Here is a 7,224-nt window from a genome sequence, read left to right as displayed (position 1 = left end):
TTTATACATATAGCAAAAGCATTGTACGGACAACGTCGCGTCAGGAAGCAGGCGAAAAGAATTTATTTTGCGGTCGCCGTAATGGCATCTGTGATGTTATTTTCAAGTGTAGTCGCATCGATTTCCACTTTCCGATTTTCCCGATTTACATGAACGCGCAAACAACCCGGATAGCTCGAATAATTCAGACACTATACACATCTTTATCCTCCAGAAAATCCAAGAAAATCTTTCACAAACGGTAAACCAATCATTTGCTCTCCAACTTGAACTGAACTTAATCAAACGGTAAAAGAGAAAATAACTGCACTTGAGAAGAGAAAGAATTATGTATTGTATCAATATTTTTTATACGATACTTCCCAGTAATATCATTCTAATTTTCTTTCTTAATTAATTACGCCGTTCTTCTTCGCGTTTGAGATACTCACATGAATATAGTTTCCCGTGTCGAGGGTACATCTCAGTATAACGCTTCGTAAATTGTGCGGTTTATGGCACTTCGAATTTTACGATGCAGCTGATATTGCAGCAAAATCATGTGTAGACTGATAATTACAATCCCATCTGCTCCCGTTATTGTAAGCAGTTCCTAATAAGTCCGATACATTTTGACGAAATACAAGAATGAAGACTCATTAAAAATTAGTAAAATACGCATGAAATAAAATTACAAAATATAGTAAGTATTTCGTTCTTCTACTCGATAATCATTTATTTATTGAATATTGCAACATTAATGACGTTATTAATATTGAGTAAAAATGAGAATATTTAATGGAGCTAAAGATTACTTAAAAATTATGGAATACTAAAAAATTAAATATTGTATTGATTGTTAAACGATAAACGCCACGTTGCGACAAGCGACGAACGTTTATAACAGCTAACAATGCAATTTAGCCGCCGCCCTTTGATTCATCACGATCGCGGTGTAGTCGTGGGCAACGAGCCGTGGAAACACGAAAAAGAAGAGGGTACCCGATGGAAGCGCCCTGTTTACAGTCTGCCCATGTAGATTCCAACGAACCTCATGCATTTCGACCGTTGCAGCTTGGAGTAGCCGTATTTTTAGCGGATAGTTATCTACAAAATCTCCCGCCAAAAAGGTGCGCGGCGAGTCGCCAAGCGTGAAGACGATCTCAACGAAGAGAGAGACCGACGCATCATAGTAACGGCTTAAATATCGCTATCTTCTGAAATCTATCAAAGCAAACGTTTATTTCCTTATTAAGTAGCGCGCGCTCATTTTTTTTTTTAAATACTACTGCAGATATTCGCAGGTAAATTGCTTTATGCTGGCAATAAGTCGTTTATGGGATAAATTGGATGCGTATAAGAAAATATAATCAAGTTTTTTGAAAATAATCGTCTAATAAATAATACTCGCTGTTGTATGAGACGCGAATAACGAGTCACATTAAATTGAATAACGAGTTGGCAATTTATCGAGCGATTTAACGAGTGATCTAACGGTGAGATTCAAGTGATCAGGCAGAAATTATAATACATAATGTGTACGAACTAATACATCAGGCTTCCTGCATCCGGTAGTTCAGAAATACATTTAAGGACAACGACTTTGAAGATTCCGTTCGGGTAAACTCCGTTAACTTCGAACGAATCGTTAATCTTGAAACAGGCACAACTATAACGTCGCTATTAGACGCAAAATTCTATACAAAAGTGTGAATCACTGTTATCTTTAAATTCATCGTTTAATTTATCTCTATATCTATCAGTATATTTTTATTATCCTTATCTGATTGATTGGAAACAAGACCGTCTATATAAATATTAAGACTTTAAATACAAAGCGCCTTCCCGGTCCGAGTGTTAAGATGTTGAACTACTATCTAATATACATAATATTGTTATTGTACATTATTGTATATTATTGTTATTGTACTTGTCACAATTATCGGAACTCTAACCTGTCTTTTTTTTTTCTTATATTCTGCTTCTTACTCTACTTACGGATATGTAGTAGTTATTTGTATTTTAGTTCCAACTTTATTTTTAGTTTCAAATCTTTCAGACAGAATTACTCCTAATGCGTCGCCCACTGATTGCGAGTCTTCTTTCTTATTGCGTTTTGTTGTATGTCTACCATTTTATTTATTATTACGCACCAATAAAATTCTATTATTATTATTATATAATTTTATTGATGCGTAATAATAAATAAAATGTAAATAATAATTTTACGGATCTTCCGATTAAGAGAATAATAATTTTATTGGTGAATAATATAATAAGTAATAATAAATAAAATTATTATTATTATTATATAATAATAACTAATTTAAGAAAAAAGGAAACACATTACAAAATATTCTTACGCTTTTCCTATATTTTCATAACAGTTCCTTCGGTATCGTTGAGATTGAGCCGTGTTAATGGTACACCGCGGTGTATGACGTTGCATTACAGCACGCGACGACGACGTGCAAAATCGGCTATTGTTTCATGGGGCAAACTGCTATTTCCGCGCTTTACCCTTCGCGCTTTAACGACGAGCGGCGTGCTAAATCGAGCCGTATTGAATCGGCTATCGCAGCCTATCCGTGGCGCGTGGCCAGACCGGCAGAAATTAGTTACGCAGAAATTAGACACGCATCCCGCGCACCAGGAGAAGTCGTTAAGGTGGATGAGAGAAAAGAAAAAAAAAAAAAAAAAAAGGCAGCTCCCGGCGATCAGTGTCAGGGGAGCGATCGCGTCAACCAGGGCCACTCGAGGTGGATCGATTTCAATATGGTACTCCGCCATGTTTAATGACTCGTAAATTGGTTCGGCCCACTGCGAACAAGAATACCCTCACCGGGGCTCGTCATCATTCAATTTTCCGTAACATGAGCGGCTAGAGGGTGTTATACTTTATTCCCCATGGTGGACCCCGGCCGTGCGACGATTATTGAAAAATAATCCTCGATCAAGATCACGATCGGATGGACAAACCGCAATTTGAGGAGCTCCGAATAAAATTTCATGGAGATGCGCGCGCATGAAAGTTAATAGGCGACGCTGAGGTCTTCGATTTGATCGATTTTTTAGAATCTCGATCGCACGACGGTAACAGCGATTCTTTGACTTGAGAGAAAATTTCTCGCGGTGTTGATTAAATTTCATTGCCAGTAAGATAGCCATAATAACAAGAAAAATAGAGATCAGAGTTAAAAAAAAAACACACACAGGACAAATGTAACATCGCAAGTTTATCTAGAATAAACGAATTCAAACATGTTCTTGCCAGTAAGCGAGCTCTATTGTATAATAGAGGGAACAGTATAGAGTCTATAACGCATAATGCATAAGAAAATGAACCGATCAAAGTCCTTCATTTTCTATCTTTCTTTGAAATAAAAAAAACTTTGATTGATTTTCTTATGCTTTATGCATTATGCAAAGATGCTCCGCCGGTCTTATGTGATACTAGAACTCATTGGTAAGAACATGTTTCACTAAATGAACGAACAGTTAAATTATTAGGGCATTAAATGAACTAAAACAAATTTTATTTTAGATAAACTCGCGATGCCAGCTAATGGTAGCGTTCGATAGGGAAAGCGGCTTTGCAACTATTGTAAAATTCTTTAATACGATTGGTTCTTGCTTTCGGCTTCTTACGGATCTAAATATATAAACCAATCATATTGAATTTTACAACAGTTGCAAAGCTGCTTTTTCTGCCGAACACAGCCAATGTTACGTTCGTTTCACGTTACTTTCATCCTCGGTCTTCCCTATTGCAGCACACTGAGTCACACAAAAATGTTAATATTTATACAATATATACTTGCGCGTAGTTTTTACTTATGCATCACATGTATAACCAGCAATCGGCCTAAGCCTTAATTAATCAGGATGTCCATCTTCACGCATACGTGCACCCACCTTGCGAGCAATTATGCTGCACGAGCTAATTTTAAATTACGTCCGAGCTTATCCCTCCTTCTGCACACGTTTTTGCATATAGAGAAGATATAGACGGTACTTCGGTAATCATATTATATGATATAAATAAAATGATAAAAGGAGACTTCCTTACGTCAGTAGTAAGTCATACATTCATCGAAATTAATTTAGACTTCGTACGATTGAGCCATTACTGAATCGTATAAGAAGTCGAAATTAATTCCAATGAATATGTGACTTACCACCGACGTAAGAAAGTTTCTTGAATGATCGTTCGCGATATTCGGCAGCTAAATCGGTGACTGACGACCGTTCATTCGAAGACCGTAAATTATCAATCGAAGACTCGAGGCTCGATCGAAATGGCTACAAACGAGGCACAAATTGGAGCCGCGTCCTCTCCTCGCGGACTCTATTCGTTTCTTTCCGCGAACGGCAGCGGCAGAATGACGTGGCAGGTGTCAGAACGCGCGCAGCCACTTCCTTGGTGGCGATGTTGTCGGCAACATCTGGCCAGCCGTTATCCACGGACCGGGATAACGTTGTTGGTCCTATGATTCTCCGATTAACGCCACACAGCGCTCCCTATCCCTCCCTCTCGCCGCTTTCCGCGCCCTATTCCTCCTTCTCTCCGCGCGAGATGATACCACTGTGATTGCGGCGCCGGTTTCCATCCGCGAAACACGATGCGCCTAATCGACGCTGACTTGCAATTAATTCCGCGTTTCGCGTTGCACCCGTAGAAAGTCCAATTTAACAAATTGCGCCGGTATGGTGATGTGTTTCGTGAAATGTCGAAGCATGACGATAATGGCGATACCGGACCTCTTCTGGCTTTGATTCCTCTTTATGCTCGTTGAAACTGATTAACGGCAACGTTTCTCTGCCAAAAGAACGAAAGTATAGAAACTGGGATATATTAGTGTGATTTAATTCTATCTGTCTCTCTCTCTCTCTCTGTTGAAAATATATAGTCCTACATTTTTACGTCTTTGAATAAACTCAAAGTGACAATGTCGATTTATCGCATATCTTGTAATCTTGTTGCTTTCTCTCTAATGTTTCTTTAATCCTCGGCAACAGTGAACACATTTTTGCACGATCTATGTATGATTGGTGCTACGAAGTTTTAAATTGTAGGTGAAAGAAACTTTGAATCTTCCCGTATTGATCGCCATAAGGCGGAGTTTCACATGCATTCTGTATTTCAAATAAGGAACGCTTTGAAACTTAGATATAGTTTTTATAGCTGTGGTGTTGAAGCTTAATAAAATCCTTTTTTTTTTGGCTCATAAAGTAATATTATGAAAACTAAATTGAAAGATCTGCATTTCTCTTCTAAAGAAGAGATAGTTTGTTTGCTGAAAATAATCCCTCCGATAGCTAAAGCAAATAATTCGGAATCAACGAGGCCAATTATACTTCCGCTCGATCCGCGTCAACCGGATTGATATGCAGCCTCCGTTGCGATTTCGCCTACCAGCTTTCACGTTCGATCGTCCTCGACGTCGTCTTCCGAGCTGCTTGAAAACGGATCACTTGGAGAGGAGGCACTTATCGGCAGGGTCGCCGGAGAGTCATATATGCGGTCCGGGCCGCTGTTGCCATAAACGCGACGAGAATATTTACACAGGTCCGGGCATGAATACATAAATGTAAATAGATAAAGTGAAAAGGAGCGAAGCGCTGCGGCAGCCGATTTGCATGCACCGGCTACCGTTGCCGTAGGTAGCTCTTTGCCCGGTCGGTCCGCATCACCGCGGGGCACAGGAGTCGCGCCGCACTCCTGCAGCAGCCCATGTTTACGAGGGGGACAAACACGAGGGAGGGAATAGGGATTTAAATTAGCGGCGGCCTCGACCTACGTACGTACGCACGCACGCACGCACGCACGCACGCACGCACGCACGCACGCACGCACGCACGCACGCACGCCGCCAGTGTAGTAGTCCGCGTAAAGAAAGAATGAGAGAGAGAGAGAGAGAGAGAGAGAGAGAGGGAGGAGGGAGGGAGGGAGGGAGGAAGAGGCATGTCACACCTGCGGTACTTTCCCAAGTTGTTAACTCCAAGGGGCTCCGCACAATAAAAGAAACAGGGAACAGAGAACGGAGACTAAGAATTTCAACCTATCGGAAATCGTGTATCGTGGAATACACAGTTTCCGATAGGTTGAAATTCTTATTCTCCGTTCTCTGTTCCCTTTATTGTGCGGAACCCCCTAAGGCTTCTCAAACGACGATGTACATGGTGGCAATCCGATTATTACATCGATACGGGTCTCCCGTTAAATAATTCTAATCCTATGCCGAATGCCGGGAAATACTGAAAATGTTATTTCCTCATTAATCACACAGGATGAAGCTCCGGATCATCAAGGCGACTTAAGGTGACACCGCGCACGATCGTTGGTGGTCTACGTCGAATTTCTAAAGCTGCCGCTGATACCGTCGTCTGCCGGCTCTTCCGTTTTCCCTCCTAGTTCGCGATTCTTACGTAGTAAAGAATACCCGACTAACGATTCGCCGGCTCCTGGCGAAGCTTCGTCATCCTTGCAAACTATCCCGCGCGCGCGCACGTACACACACCGACCGACGGTCTTGACACAGGTGTAAGTCACGGACGAGCAAGAGGCACGGGTATATCTCGTCGGAGGTTGCAGGGCTGCGACTGTGCGATATACCCCGGTATATACTCTGCGACTAGCACATTCGCGAATAGCCTAATCTGCAAGCTAATGATCGTGGTTGTCGCCGCTGGAAGCACCCGAGGAAATTACACCGTCGCGTTGACACTGATTATTACGGCGTCGTGATGAAAAGCGAAACCTCTTGGAAAAATTTCTCCTCGTCTCAGCTTCACATTTATCAAGGTGGATTCCACACGTCCTCTCTATCTCTTTGGCTTTACAATTATCAAGGTGAATTCCACACACCCATCGGTTTTCTATCGACAACTACTCGACCATACGCTCAACCAAAATAGTACACCTAAAAGGTGTATTTAAGTACGCATAACAATGAAAGACGACAAAGTTTATATATGATTCTATGAGATCGATCCTGTCCTTTGCGAATCTAAGTGTATCTACGTGTGTGCAAGTTGTACGTGTTGTGCACGCAAAGAGTTCACAATTGTTCGATATGTCGCACGTTGTTGCAATGACTGTCAGTATCACGAATTTGACTTTGACTTATCTCGATTACTACTGGTAGTCGAGATTGAAATCGAAAATTGCAGTCTACGCTACTTTAACACAACTAAAATTTAAATCCCAGAAATTGATAAGTATGTAAATTTTAAAATATAAAT

This window comes from Trachymyrmex septentrionalis, unplaced genomic scaffold (genome assembly GCF_001594115.1).
Source record: "Trachymyrmex septentrionalis isolate Tsep2-gDNA-1 unplaced genomic scaffold, Tsep1.0 scaffold13, whole genome shotgun sequence".
NCBI lineage: Eukaryota > Metazoa > Arthropoda > Insecta > Hymenoptera > Formicidae > Trachymyrmex > Trachymyrmex septentrionalis.
This window is presented reverse-complemented; position numbering follows the sequence as displayed.